Genomic DNA, 16,460 nt, shown 5'->3' on the forward strand with positions numbered 1-16,460 from the left:
AAAATAAAATAAAATAAAATAAAATAAAATAAAATAAAATAAAATAAAATAAAATAAAATAAAATAAAATAAAATAAAATAAAACAAGGAAATTATCCCAAGTCTTTTGAATTCAGGGGAAGTAAATTGTACAAGACCTACAAGTTTAGACCCTTAAAACTAAATGAGCCATCTCTCTTTTTCATGGATGCAAGAACTTTGTGTGTGACTTAGTTCCATTATCAAAACCTGTATCAACAACAACTGTTAAAATAATATTGATGTTTATTTTTACATTTTTCTTTCCTTTCCTCTCACCAGTGTAAAAGAGAGGTAAGTCAACTGAAGGCAGACTAAGTTATGAGCTTACTTATAAGATGAGAACCAGGCCAATGATATTTGAAGAGCAAGAAAGTTGTATAGGAACAAAACTTTTGAGTGAAATCAATGTTCCTGTAGGGCCAAATTACCAAGAATCTCATTAATTTCCAAGAAAGAGGAGTCAGTAACCATGGTAACACAGCTAGCACTGGTTTTTATACTTGAAGAAATTATTTTTTTTTCAAAACCATTATAATTATCTTTGCAAATGACAGAAAAGGATTGGAAAAAGAGAGGTCAAATATGAAAGCACCTAGGACCAAGAAGAAGAAAATGAAAATTTTGAATGACAGTGTCTGGGTTACAAAAAAAAAGCTGGAATCCTAGTATGTAATCGAAGAAATAATACTTGAGATAGCAAATAGAAATTGCGTACATGGTGCTAAATCTGCTTAAAAATGCCAGTGTTAGTGGCAGGGAGAACATCTCATTCAGGGCAGTATCAACTCTGTCTTTAAATCAACAGAGCTGTCGTGGTTTAACCCAGCTGGCAGCTAAACACCACGCAGCCGTTCGCTCACCCTCCCCCCTCCCTCTCTGGGACGGGGGAGAGAAATGGAAAGTGAAGCCCGTGAGTTGAGATAAAGACAGTTTAATAAGACAGGAAAATAATAATAACAAAATAATAATAACAATAATAATAATAATGTTACAATGGTGATAATAGGAAAGTAATAATAATATGTACAAACAAGTGATGCACAATGCAATTGCTCACCACCCGCTGACCGATGCCCAGCCTAACCCCGAGCAGTCCGGCCCCCTCCCCCCGGCTAGCCACCCCTATATATTGTTTAGCATGACGTCAGATGGTATGGAATACCCCTTTGGCTAGGTTGGGTCACCTGTCCTGGGTTTGTCCCCTCCCAGCTCTTACTGCACCCCCAGCCTGCCTGTTGGCAGGACAGAGCAAAAGTCTGAGGTGTCCTTGGCTTGGTGTAAGCACTGCTCTGCAACAATTAAAACATCGGGGTGTTATCAGCACTCTTCTCATCCTAAGCCAAAACACAGCATTCCACCAGCTACTAGGAAGAAAATTAATTCTGTTCTAACTAAAACCAGGACAAGAGCATATGAGAATACTAGATTTGGTAGACTGGTAGACTACTTTTGGTAGTCCTTTTCATTAGGACTTCATATTTCTCACCTTATAGAAGCCTCCTTATGTATGACCCAATGTGTGTTTAAGACTTTTAAATACATGTATTTGCTCTAGGAGTAAGTTCTTGTGTAGAGCAAAGAACAGGCAGACTGGCAAGGGGTCAAGATTTGGGCCAATGTTTTGCCAGCTGGGATGAATTCCTCAGTGGATTAAGCCAAACCTGTAAATTCCTGTTCTGCATTTTGTGTTAAACCTTAGGACCTTTTACAAGGAAGACTAATCCAACTAAAAAGTTTGGTAAGATCTTCAAAAATCTAGTGTAGGGTGATACTGTGGAAGTGATTGTATGTCCTCATTTAGTTGTTTATTTCTCTTACTTTGGGATTTTTAAATATAACTGGATTATTTCCATAGACTCTCTGGTGCAAGTGGAAAAGAAGAGGAAGAAGAGGAAGAGGGAGGGGAAGGGGAAGGGGAAGGGGAAGGGGAAGGGGAAGGGGAAGGGGAAGGGGAAGGGGAAGGGGAAGGGGAAGGGGAAGGGGAAGGGGAAGGGGAAGGGGAAGGGGAAGGGGAAGGGGAAGGGGAAGGGGAAGGGGAAGGGGAAGGGGAAGGGGAAGGGGAAGGGGAAGGGGAAGGGGAGGGAGAGGAAGAAGGGGAGGTCTGAAACAAATGTCATGCTGAAGCTCAGGTTTCTGGTTTTATGGGCAGAAGGGACATTTTACCACATTCTCTATTATCAACACCAATTGGTGAAGGATTCTATATCACATAATTGGGTCATTTCAATGCTCAGCTACTGTCTTTACCTCCACACTGCTGTCCTGGTTTCAGTTAGGACAGAGTTAATTTTCTTCCTAGTAGCTGGTAGAATGCTATGTTTTAGCTTAGGATGAGAAGAGTGCTGATAACATGCTGATGTTTTAATTGTTGCAGAGCAGTGCTTAAACCAAGCCAAGGACATTTCAGCTTCTCACTCTGTCCTGCCAACAGGCAGGATGGGGGTGCAGCAAGAGCTGGGTGGGGACAGACCCAGAGCAGCTGACCCAAATGAGCCAAAAGGGTATTCCATACCATCTGACATCATGCTAAACAATATATAGGCATGGCTAGCCAGGGGGAGGAGGGCTGGGCTGCTCGGGGTTAGGCTGGGCATCAGTCAGTAGGTGGTGAGCAATTGCATTGTGCATCACTTGTTTTGTACAGATTATTAGTAGTAGTACTATTATCATCATTATTGTTATTATTATTATTGTTATTATTATTTTTCTGTCTTAATAAACTGTCTTTATCTCAACTCACAGGCTTCACTTTCCCATTTTCTCTCCCCCATCCCAGAGAGGGAGGGGGGAAGGTGAGCAAATGGCTGTGTGGTGTTTAGCTGCCGGCCGGGTTAAACCACAACAAGCTAAATCTTTAAATGGCATATCAATGCATGCTAAAGCATTATGTTCCTACTCTGTTTTATATGTTTTATAACTGAAGTAAAAAAAAAAAGAAAAGTTTCTGTTAAAATTAGAATAGGATGAGAACAAGCAAGAATCTATAGGAAATAAACTCAAGTCTTAAAAGCTATAATTAATGCATTTGTGAGGTTAAATGCATCAAAATCTCAACATTTTACAATTTGAAATATGATTACACAAATAAAATACTGTGCAATTAGCAGGAAGGGTATTGAAGGGCAGTTTTCATTTTTTCACATTTCCCGTAACAGTTATTTGCACAAACAATTCAGGAACTTGTAAGCAAGAAAAAGTGTTAACTGAACACACAAGCAAAAACATGTGAGGAAGGTATTGAATTTATTTTTTTTTCAAAAGCAATTGTAGAAATATATGTGCCACAATGTTTTCATCATGTGGATAAATGCCAGTTTGTATCCTTTGTGAATTAAAAGGAATGCAACTTAAATGGAGAGCAGCTCAATAAACTCATAAAACTTAGAAAGCCATTAAAAATGTATTTGAGAAACAGGCTCAGCAAATAAATCTGTCATCAATAATTCAATAAGCTTGACCATGAAGAGAAGTTACTCAGTTTCATTGATTAATAAATTCCAGAAAAAGAATACAGGTATTCAGTACAAGCAAATTCTCAGGTTTATATATGTCTAAAACATAAATAATGTATTAAAAAAAAAAAAAAAAAAAAAAAAGCAAATAGGCACATAGATTCTTTATAACCATTTTGCTTTTCAATCACCTGGTCCAAATCCCACAGACATCATCAAGTCTTTTCTGTGATTCTGTTCACATTGAAAAAGTTCCTTTGGTTCTTTAGTTCTTTTCCTTCCTTCTTGTCTTGTGTTGCTTGGAATCCACTAAAAATTAAAAAAAAATAAAAAGGGGAAAAAAAAAGGGGGGGGGGGGGGCGAGGGGAGGGGAGGATTTCATTTAAACATTTTAAGTTTACCACATGACATTAATATGGAAAGCTGTCAAGCATAACTGTCCATTTTCCTTTTACTGCCACAGTTATATAGTTTTGGCTCGGGAAATATTTTGTTTCTTATTTAAATATCTCAATTGTCTTCCTCCTAACATGATAATCTTTGGGAGCTATATGCTAACATCTGAATTTCTATAGATTTTTTTAAAATGTCAGCAATTTAGTTACAGTTGGTCTCAAGGTGATTTTAAATAATGTATAACACAAAGCGTTAATTTTGTAAGATATGTGGTTAAACTTGGCAATCAGCTCTTACAAGACGTGAAAAGTCTGTTACTTCAGGGATTACACACTTCCTAAATTCCAAAAATTATTGGTCCCTTATTAATTCTACAAGTTGTTGCATGAAGGTATGAGCCAAATAATGTGATTATTGAAACACACAAAATACATCACTGTTTGCCAATATGTATACTACAGATATAGACAATTGCACTGTCATTATTTTGTTAGCAACACTTTAAAGCTGCAAAAGCACAAAAAGTACTGAACACAGACTCAAAAGTCTGGAAATCCCAGTGATAAGTCTTACTGTTCAAATATGGTAATTCCATTTCTTCACACATGTCCATTACTGCACTCCCAAAATACTTGAACGCTTGCTCTTCTAAAAAAAAAAAAAAAAAAAAAAAATGCTGAAAAAGTCTAATACTGTTCAACTGTTCACAAAGAGATACAGTTTGCAAATATATAATAGAAAGTGACTTTAATCATCTAAACATGAAAGAATACCCCCAAATGAACAAAGAGCTCAGAGTGTGTCACACAGACACACAGAAAGCATGAAAACAGTACGCATAGCTGCACCAGCTTGGCTCTATGGCCAAGGCTCTGTGTCAAAAGCTGGAAAAAAATTGTAAAAATGCTTATAGTCACACACAGAAGCTACCTTGCACATAGTCCTAAATGTATTTGTCACTATACTTGCCACCATCAAAAAGTTGGGGAACTAGACAAACAGCTCCTATAGAAATTAAAATTCCTGCACAGCTTCTGATTATTCTGAGAGAGCAAAATGGAATAGGGTGTCAACAAAGAATCACCTGCTGGAGAGGAGCTGTGAGGAGAAGGACCTAGGAGTCCTGGTGGATGACAGGCTGACCATGAGCCAGCAGTGTGCCTGGTGGTCAAGAGGGCCAATGGGAGCCTGGCATGCATTAAAAAGGAGTGTGGCCAGCAAGTCAAGGGAGGTGATCCTCCCCCTCTACTCTGCCCTGGTCAGGCCTCACCTGGAGTACTGTGTCCAGTTCTGGGCTCCCCGGTACAAAAAAGACAGGGATCTCCTGGAAAGAGTCCAGCAGAGGGCCACAAAGATGATATGGGGCCTGGAGCATCTTCCCTATGAAGAAAGGCTGAGAGACCTGGGTCTGTTCAGCCTGGAGAAAGGAAGACTGAGAGGGAATCTCATTGACGTGTATAAACACCTGAGGTGTGGGAGACAGAGGGATTTGGCCAACCTCTTTTCAGTGGTTTGTGGGGACAGGACAAGGAGTAATGGCCACAAGATGGAGCACAGGAAGTTCCTCACCAACATGCGAAAGAACTTCTTCATGGTGAGGGTGACGGAGCACTGGATTAGGCTGCCCAGGGAGGTTGTGGAGTCTCCTTCTCTGGATATATTCAAGGCCTGTCTGGATGCCTACCTGGGCAGCCTGCTCTAAGGAGCCTGCTTTGGCAGGGGGTTTGGACCTAATGATCTTTCAAGATCCCTTCCAATCTCTTCAGTTCTGTGATTCTGTGAAAACTAAAAGATTAGAAAGTATATTGATACAGGAAATCAGACTTGTCCCACTTCTCCTGTCTTCATCTTCTTTCCTCTGTATCCTCTTTACAGATCATCTCTAATCTTTGTTCTGATTCAGATGTTTCTACACAGGTATATGCATAGCACATGGATGTACAAGTGTAATGTCTATTTTCTGTTCCTCCTGGAGTGATTATTTAATACATTCAACAGCCTGAAAAAAATTGTTTTCTCAGAAATAGAACTTTACTTCCATTTCAGTTACAGCACAGTCTCAGGAGTTCAAATACGTTATTCAGAAGGACTTTACATGGCATTGAGGCTTCGATATTTTTCTGATATTTTGTGTATTTAGACATATATTTTTCTTTGGACCACTTATGAAGATGGTAATTTATTATAACCAATCACACATTTTTTAAATTTGACCTCACAGCTAAAAGGATGCTGGAAACTACATGGAGTTGTTCTAATATTTTGCACCTAACCATACACATCTGAGATACAAAAATCATTTCATGGAAGACAGTAGGAGTATTTGTGTAACTGAGTCAGTGAATCTGAGAGCACTTAAAACTAAATCTCTGTGACACATAATTGAGCTGTTACTGGAATAAAAAGAACAGAACTGCTGCTTCAGCAGAAATGGCAGAGAGTCTGGTTTGGAAGCTGCAGTCACCTTTCCTCTTTTGTGTGAAGAGATGTGGGGTTTTTTTGTTTTGTTTTTCCTTTGTTCATGTTCTACTAGAAAATGGAGCACAGAATCACAATGATAGCATTAACAATGGAAACCACACATGCAAGATAAGTGCTTAGAAATGGGTCCCTCACAAATGCAAGGATGATTATTGGATTAATTCCATGCTTAGGCAGCCTGGACTTGGACAAATGTGCTTATGCCATCCAAAAATTTACTGTTTTGCATTTGTCTTTCTGTTTGTTCTTACAAATCATCTGAACATCAAAATAATCATTTACATTCCTTAATCATCTTTCTTAGGAATTCTAGTTTTGTATTCAAATACAGCTCTAGATGCCATGTGGGTCTCCAACAGTTATTGTTACGTACTTGACACTTTTTAAAGTGAACCTCTGCTTCTCACTTTCAGTGTATTCATTATCTGTAGGCTGACCATTGCTTATGAATGGATATTCTCCTCAAAATATGAAATGGAGAACAAATGAAGCCTTGTTTATACTTTCTCACATCTCTTAAAAAATGTTATTATACAACAAGGATTATACATATACAAATTTAGAAGTTGAAGACACAGAGAATCAAAACTATCTCCTAATCAAACAGATCTATAAAGATTGTTGCTTAGTTTTCTTCCCCAAGCAAAACAATGTTATCTTAGTACAACAGGATCAGATTGAGTCTCAGTTGTAAGAAATTTCAATGCAGAATTGACCAGCTGAAGGAGGGAGACTACATCAGAGGTAAGAGATACTCTTATTTGCAATTCCCACTTGGGATACAAAAACGGCTATTCTACCAAAGGTTAGGATGAATCAGAAGATAGCCTGCTGCATTAATAGCACTCTCTCCAAAAAGTTCCACACACGGTCTCACATTTTTATTAAAAAATAAAAAGTCTGTCTTTCATCACTCAAGCTTTTACTCAGCCATTTATATACTGAGGTTTTATCAGATGATATACAATATTCTTTTACACTTTTTACACCTGAATTTCACTGACTTATGATGCAGTAACTGCTGTTGTCCATCTCCCTTCTGAGTCTCCTCCAAGGTGACTTCAGCTCTATGATTCCAACAACATGCTCTCAAATTCATTCTTCATTTTAGTGATAGAATCACTTATTCATTTTTAACTACTACTTTTTCCATAGGCCAAAAAGGAGATCCCTGTGTCACTCTGAGGAATTTTACAATGTCTGAAGTCAGGTTATTCAAGTTCAACTGCAAAAGCCAAATATAGCACATTTAGGAAAGTAAAGCCCCATTTCAGCAATCATTTTAGCAAGCTAGATCCACAGCATTTAGATTTGTTTTTACAAACAGATTATTAAAAATTGAATAGTTATGATTTTTCAGTTAATGATGTACCCCTTCTGTAACTAATAACTAATTACAGAAGAAAGTAATTAGAATTCTGTACAGAATTCTTGTACAGAAGAAAACAAGAAGAGAGAAGAAGTTTCTTCTCATTGTACAATCTCCCCAAAGACAAATCGCTTTAATGCAGGCTATTAGTTCTACCACAAAAGGTGCTCCACATGCCCAGGACCATGTTATCACAAGTCAGAGTTCAAAATTCAAGTTGTCAAATTTTCACACAAGTAAGAAATTCCAAGTTACAGACTGGTGTAGCCATGATATAGGGGGTTCCTCACTCAGCTTTCTTAAAGGTTTTCAAACATTTCCAGCTGGTGATCTTAACAGAAAAGTGAAATGCTGCCATACTGGTAGCAGTAGTTTTCTTGACTACACATAAGGAATTTTCTGGGTAGGAGAAGGGTATGTATGTGACAATTTTTGTTCTGTCTGCAACATTTCCACAGACCTTTCGAGGAAAGTTATTGTAAATATGAAAAGTAACTAAAACTCTTTTTGCACAAGCATAAACTGCAACAAATTTTAAAAGATGAGAAGAGGGAGGTGAACAGTCAATGGACCATGGACCATGCAAAGCTGCTCTCTCTGATATGCAGTTCAACCAGAACACTGCCATACTGAGCTGATGATTCTGACAGAGACATTTGTCTTAGCAAACATCCCTCTTCATGCCCCAGATCATCCAGCCATGAAAAAGCATACACAGATTGCAATTTAAAGAATATTCACCTAATCTATGTAGTTCATTGGCTGAGAAAAAGGAAGAAAAGAAAAAAAGAAAAAAAGGGGTACAGCATCTGTGCCCTGTAGTCTCCAGTGACAAGATTACTGAGGTAGGGGATTGGCAGTGTGTCCTCTGAACAATCTTGCACTGCTCTGTTAGAAACATGAGAGCAGCCTGGGATCATGCTCGCTGAAACCCATCATGACAGGCTGTGTGGATTTTTGACAGCAGTATTTTCAAGGAATCCCATAACCAGAGGACTGGCAGATATATGTTAGGAATATACTGGAAAGGCAAGCTAGCAGTAATTCACAGTGTCACCTGCAGATCTATGCTGTATCTTTCTAAAATATATATTATGGCTGCATTATTGTTTTTCTGCAAACAAATACACTGTTAGGAATGCTTTTAAGGAGAAAAAAAAAAAAAAAGAAGTATCAAAAGAATGCTTAACATAGTGAATGCGTTCCATCAGATCTCCAACAGCTCATAAATACCATCAGCAATATCTTACCCCTCCACGAGGAAAGCAAATAAAAGTTTATCACAAAGTCAAGGACTGTGGTTGTTCCAATAGCAGAGCTTGAAACTGTCTCCAAATCTCTCAGCCTCCCATCTTCTACTAAAGCATCCGTTTGTTTTTGTTTTTGTTTTTGTTTTTTAATTATTGAAGTCTGTCTATCAGTTCTTTACCCTCGAAATTATTTTACATTTGCCATAGTTACAAATTTAAATATGTATAAGGGCATGAAACATATACAAAAATATGTATTATAGCCATGACCCATTTTCCCTCAGTTACTCATCATAGTAACATTTGATAAATTTCAGGATCTTTCCCTTTAGATTCCTACAACACAGACCTGAATGCAATGCCACATTCATTTTGCAAGCAGACATTAGAAGAGCCTCGCTATGCATCATGATTTACTGTTCATCTGAATATTTTGAGTAGGCAATGTTTTAATACATCACAAACCAGTTCTTGTGAAAACACACTTGGCATATAACCATACCAGAGCAAAAATATAAGAAAACCCAAGGAAAACTAAATGTGGAAAAATGTTGGTTTAGGCTTTTTTTTTTTTTTTTTTGTCTGTTTTTAGGTTGAAGTGTTGGGTTATTTTGTTTGTTTGTTTGTTTGCTTTTTCTTTTTCTTGTCTTGTGTTTCAGATGGAACCAGGGACTTGCAAAGTCAGCTGGTACTTAACATGCACTGCAGACCTCATACAGTTCTGGCAGTTTTAAACAGTTGGCCTTAACACTTGACTCAGTACTTGTTCATTGTACATCTGTATCTGTGCACAGTACCTCTGAAGAACATTCATTAATAATGTAAAAGTTCATCTTCATAAAATGAAAGACCCATTGAGAAACATGTATAATAATTATTATTATCAGAATGAACTGAACTACAACTTTAACCGAAAGAAAATTTTATGACTGTGTTTGACATCCTAGTGTTATGAGAAAAAAAAAAAAAAAAAAAAAAAAGGCAAAATAGGTAAGTGTCAGTATGTTTTATTTTAAAAAAAAATAAAATATTAGTGTCATTTCATTTACAGTTACAAATATTGAAGGCTTTATGTGATGTTGATTGTAAGCTTTTCAATCTCCAGAAATATATGCATAAATAATGTAGAATTTTGTCAACTGCCAGATATAAGAAAAATATTATATTATAACAACTGCATGTTCATAAGAACAGCCACAATAATCTCTCCACTGGTAACCAGCCATAGAGCTCTGTTCTCAAACAGGTGGGCACAAAAGCAGGCAAGCTTTCTTAACCTCTGCCATTAAGTAGTGCTAGGATGCAGCATCTGCACCCATCAGACTCCTGCTGATTTGCTGAACAAATGTAACAGATTCTATCTTTGAAATACACCGTAGGGAAGGGGCTTGCTGGGCAAACTGATGCAGAGTCTGAGATACAGACCAGTCCGCAGCTCAGAAGGAAGTCAAGCTATTCAGCTGTTGTTAAAGCCAAATGCCAAGAAGAAAAGGAGAGATATACAAATATTAATTCAACATTTTAATTTAAGACAGGAAAATATATCACCTTGATTTCCAACTCAGTTCTGATTTGATTACTTTATTTCTGAATGATTTGGAAAGGTGTGGCTGCTCTGCTTAAGGCTGATGGAGGGCAGAGATATTAATAGCAAGACTAGTACCTGGACAAGCTTCATAACTCTGTGTATACCATCCATTCTGAAAACAAACAAACAAACAAACAAACAGAAAACTTCCCACACAGAATACATTAACTTCTGTTGGATTATCATGCCAAATATCTGGTGTAGCCCAAAAATTCTTAAAAAGCTTTCTTCTATTCATTTCATGTGGCAAGGTGTAGCAGGGGAGCTGCAGACATGGTATTTATAAGTAGAGTGGAGAAGATTCCCCATGTTAGGTACGAGTCTGTTCCAACCACCTCCAAAATGCACCCAATACTCACCACAGTCAGGCAAATAAGCAATGTTGTTTGCACCTTTGTGAGAGCAGATTCAAGAAAGGGGAAAAAACTGCTACGCAACAGCAGATGGGTGGGAGGAGTGAGAAACAACCCTGCAGACACCCAGGTCACTGCAGCAGGAGTGCAGGAGGTGCTCAAGGCACTTGAGTCGAAGTTCCCCTGCGCCCTGTGGAGAGGTCCCTGGTGGAGCAGGCTGTCCCCCTGCAGCCCATGGGTCCCACATGGAGCAGATCTCCACACTAGAGCCCGTGGAGGAGCCCCCGGTGGAGCAGGTGGATGTGGCCTGGAGGAGGCTGCAGCCCATGGAGAGCCCCCGCAGGAGCAGGCCCTGGGCCAGAGCTGCAGCCTGTGGAGAAGAGCCCACACAGGAGCAGGAGGTCTGGGGGGAGCTGCCACCCGTGGGGGACCCGTGCTGGAGCAGTTTGCTCCTGGGGGATGGACCCCATGGCCCAGACCTGTATTGAAGCAGCTCTTGAAGAGCTGCTGCCTGTGGTAAGACCATGCCGGATCAGTTCACCTACTCATGGGAGCAACCCCATGCTGTAGTTGGGGAAGAAAGTGACCATGAAGGAGCAGCAGATAATGAAGGGTTATCAGTGGACTGAAGTCCCCACTCTCTATTGCCCTGAATTTTTCAGGGGGAGGAGGTTGTTAGGAATGTATGGAGGGAAGGTAGGTTGTTTAGCTTCCTTTTAGTTTCTCACTGTTCCAGTCTGTTATTAGTAGGCAATAACTTGTATTAATTTTTCTACACTGAGTCTGCTTTGCCCATCAATGGCAATCAGTGTCATCTTCCTGCCCTTATCACAAACCTTGAGACATTTTTTGTGGTATTTTCTTCCCTTCTTCTTTTGAGGAGTGGACATGAGAGTACGCGGTGGTGGAGTTTAGTCAAAACCACACAATCCTCCAAAAGACAACTAATCAAGCAAAACCCAATCTGAATTCCTTATTTCTCACACAGAAAGAATCATCTTGTATGAGAAACCCCCAAAGACAGGGTGAAAGGTTAATACACATTATTTAGAGATTTTCTCGAATGATCTCCATGACAACCAACAGCAACTTTGTGTATAGACAAGTCAAATGAAAAGCTCTGCACTTTCTTGAATACTTTAAATACTCTATTGCTGTTACATCACAGCAAATGATGACTTGCTAGTCAATAAAGCATATATTCCTTAGTGTGCCAGCAACCACAGAGGTTACATTTCAGCTATTCTTGTTACAAAGCTGCAAGGAGGCCACCACTGTTTTAGGAACACTTCTGTCTTCTCAAGGATCCTACAACTCGTTCTACTTTCTGCAGGTATCAAGCAGATAGGCAGAGGTCCCATTGTTGTAGAACACCAGATCAAGCCACTTCAGAAAAGTTTCACTTTTTTTTTCCAAGCACTAACAAAAGCCATACATCCATAATTACTGCAGATCATAGAATTATCACAGAATCATAGGATGGCTTGGGTTGGAAGGGACCATGAAGACCACCTAGTTCTAGCCACCCTGCCATGGGGAGGGATACCACCCACTAGATCAGGTTGCTCAAAGCCCCATCCAGCCTGGCCTTGAACACTTCTAGAGAAGGGGCATCCACAGCATCTCCAGGCAACCTGTGCCAGTGCTTCACCACCCTCTGTGTGAAGAATTTCCCCCTAAACCTCCCCTCCATTACTTTAAAGACATTCCCCTTTATTCTGTCATTAGCTTTCCATAAAAAAAAAAAAAAAAAAACAGTACTCTCCAACTTTTTTATAAGCCCCCTTTAAGTACTGAAAGGCCACAGTGAGGTCTCCCTGGAGCCTGCTCTTCTCCAGCCTGAACAGCCCCAGCTCTCTCTGTCTTTCTTCACAGGAAAGGTGCTCCAGCCCTCTGATCATCCTTGTGGCCCCTCTCTGGACCCACACTAACAGGTCCACAGCTTTCTTTTGCTAGGGGCCCCAGACCTGGGTGCACTGTTCCCACGGGGTCCTCACAAGGGCACAGCAGAGAGGGACAATCACTTCCCTTGAAATGCTGGCCACTCCTCTGTTGATGCAGCCCAGGATGCAGCTGGCCTTCTGGGCTACATGTGACCATTGCTAGCTCGTGTCAACTTTTTTCTCCATCAGAACCCCCAGGTCCTTCTCTGCAGGGTTGTTCTCAATTAGTTCTTTTCCCAGTCTGTCTTTGTGTCTGGGAATGTCCTGCCCTAGGTGCAGCACCTTGCATTTGAACTTGTTGAACTTCATTAGGTTCACATGGGCTTGTCAAGATTGTCCCGGTCTCTTTAGATAGTTTCCCTTCCTTTTGCTTATCAACTGCACCACTCAGCATGGTGTTTTCTTCAAGCTTGCTGAAAGTGAACTCAATTCCACTGTCTATGTCATTGATAAAGATATTAATCAGCACCAGTCCCAAGACAAATACCTGAGGGACATCACTCATCACTGGTCTCTGCCTGGGCATAATGCACTTGACCTCAATCTCTGGATGTGGCCATCCAGCTACCCTTCAACTCAGTATCTCTTCAATTTAGAAATAAATAAAGTTTTGTGGGACTGTGTCAAAGGCCTTACAGAAGACCAAGTTGATGACATCAGTCTTCCTTTGGTCTTCCCTTGTTGGCAGTTGCAGTCATGCCATTATACTAGGACATCAGATTGGTTAGTCACTATTCACCCCTGGTGAAGTCGTGCTGGCTGTCTTGGATCTCCTTCTTGTCTTACATGTGCCTCAATGTTGCATCCAGTAGCTTCTCTATGATCTTGCCAGACACATAGGTGAGGCTTACAAGTCTGTAGTTCCCTGGGTCTTCCTTTCTACCCTTTTAAAAAATAGTAGTTGTGTTTCCCTTTTTTCCAGTCACAAGGGTCTTCACCTGATTGCCAGGACTTTTCAAATATGATGGAGAGTGGTCTGGCAACTACATCAGCCAGTTTCCTCAGGACCCTGAGATTATTCCTTGTATCCTTTCGAAGTTCAGTTCCATCTGTGCTTTGTCTTTCTTGATCCCATCTCTATGCATCCAGATGACATCCTTGTACTCTTCTCAGGGCACATGTTCCTATTTCCACTGTCTGAGCATTTCTTTCTTACACCTCAGTTTAACCAGCTGTTGGCTCCTTGTTCAGCCAAGTCGGTTTCCCACCTTCCCTGTTTGATTTCCTGCACATGGGGATGGAGAGCTCTTGAACTCTAAGAAAAGTGTCCTTAAAGAGTTGTCAGCTCTGATCCATTCCTCTGTCCCTATGGAGTTTCCCTGGGGAACTCATGCACTAATTCTTTAAACAGCTGGAAGTTCACTCTTCTCAGTGCAATATTTCCCTATTTATCCTCTACACACCTGCAACAATCTGAGATCTGTGATGTCATTATACAGCAGGCAAAACTCAGATGAAGAGGACAAGCAAAACAAATCTGGGAGAATAGGATCTCTTCATTAAATCTAATTTTATAGTTATAGTTTAGTACATCTAAGGTAACATCACACAAAGAAACTACTGCCATACAGCTTGTGCTGTTATTTGCTTCTGTTAGAACTGTAGCTAATTTGCTGGAGGTGAAAGCAGATTGTTCTTTCTTCTCTACTGCCATTTCTGCATCTTAAAGAAGGCTGTCAGGGAAATTAGAACTTTGTCTTTTTATGCCAAGGAGATGAAATGCAATTTCAGATAAATTAGATAAATAATAAAGAGTGAAGTACTGGTGTAAAAGGCCATCAAACCTTATTAATGCTTTGCCTGAACTTCTTGCTTTGAGGGTGATTCCTGCTGAGAAACACTAACTCTGAAACACAATCTGCCACTTGTTAATACCCACATGACAGAACATTGGGTTGCCATCAGGACATTTTTTAAAGAAATAAAAGTCCACAGTAAGCAGCTGGGAAAAGCTGGTAGAGGAATCTGAAGGCAAGCCAAATGGAGTCCAAGTATTTGAGTGGCTCAGAAAATCCTGCTAAATTTCAACATCTAATTTTCTGTCAATTACTTATGATATTTTGCAAAATTAGTCTATGGGTCACAGGGATAGATATTACCCCTTTACAAAGCTGTAGGTGTAAATAAAATTAAATAATTAAATTAAATTAAATTAAATGTTTATTTGGGAATAGAATTAGCTTATTCTGATTTGCAGGGACATTTTTCTCTCAGCTCACTATTAGCAAACCTCTTAATAGTATTTGCAAGCAGATAGCCATAACTTATTTTTTCCTTGAAAAAAAAAAAAAAAAGGTCAGTCCTTTCTCTTACAGAACCAACAGAGGAAGGTAAGCTTCTCTCCATGATCCTTTTCATCTAGTAGTCTTGTGATTGCAGCATTTGGTGGCACTGTGCTGAGTCCATAGGCAGTAAAGTTTTTTCAAACCATGCTGGATCAAACTACAAAGCTCTATGCTTTCAATGCATTGTGTAACCTCCTTAAAGCTGAATATCCTGAACTGATAACGTGATAGAATGGATGTCATTTTGAAATGTTAATTGGTACATCAATTGTTCAGGTGCCAATGACCATCTGGGACCTTTCATCAAAACTTTTTCAGGCTTTGGTATTAAACCAGTCTTTCAGTTACTGTGAGTTATATAACAAATGTATTCACCCACCCACCTTCCCCACTTCCCATTTTTTTAAAGACAATATCTAAAATACAGGTAATTTAAGTGATCATAAAATAATGAAGATAGACATGACAAGATAAAGAAAAATTGGTATAGGTGTATATTATAAGAAATATCTTTCCCTTCCCTTCCCTTCCCTTCCCTTCCCTTCCCTTCCCTTCCCTTCCCTTCCCTTCCCTTCCCTTTTTCTTTTCCCTCTTTTCTCATTTCCCTCTTTTCTCTTTTCTCTTTTTTTTTCTCTTCTTTCCTCTTTTTTCTCTTTTCTCTTTTCAGTTTAGGTTATAAAAGTTAGGGTTTTCATATATTGCATAGAACCAGTTTGAACTTAAAATACACTGCACATGAAAACCTGGATAAATCTACTACAACAATTTTCTCTCTCAAAGTCATAATTATAATCTACTTTCTTGGGAAAGAAACTCACACAGATGAATTAAAACCCATTTGCCCTAGCCTATGAATAGCCTTTACTAAACCCCAGGCTGTTATACAGTGTGAGATACTATCACATACACAAAAGAGCACACACTCACCAGTGACTGAAACAGGCCAAAGGACATTTACAAAATGTTAGCACATCTGTTCACTAAGAGCTACCATGTATTCCCATAATACTCATGGGCAGCTGAAATGTTACCAAGTCCCCATATCCATAGTAACCAAAAAATGAAATGAAATGAAATGAAATGAAATGAAATGAAATGAAATGAAATGAAATAATAAAAAAATAACACCCACATCATAAAGCTTGCCTGTAGATATTCTTGAGCTAATTATTCACTTCAAACCCTTAAATTATCTAAGACCAGCTTTAAGCTGCCAAGAACAATGCATTTTCTCCTTATTTTTTTTTTCTTTTGTGGCTACCTAAGAAAGCTGAAATATATATATTTGGGATTATTTTGGTTTCCCCATTTTTATTTGAAGT

This window comes from Aythya fuligula, chromosome Z (genome assembly GCF_009819795.1).
Source record: "Aythya fuligula isolate bAytFul2 chromosome Z, bAytFul2.pri, whole genome shotgun sequence".
Taxonomy (NCBI): domain Eukaryota; kingdom Metazoa; phylum Chordata; class Aves; order Anseriformes; family Anatidae; genus Aythya; species Aythya fuligula.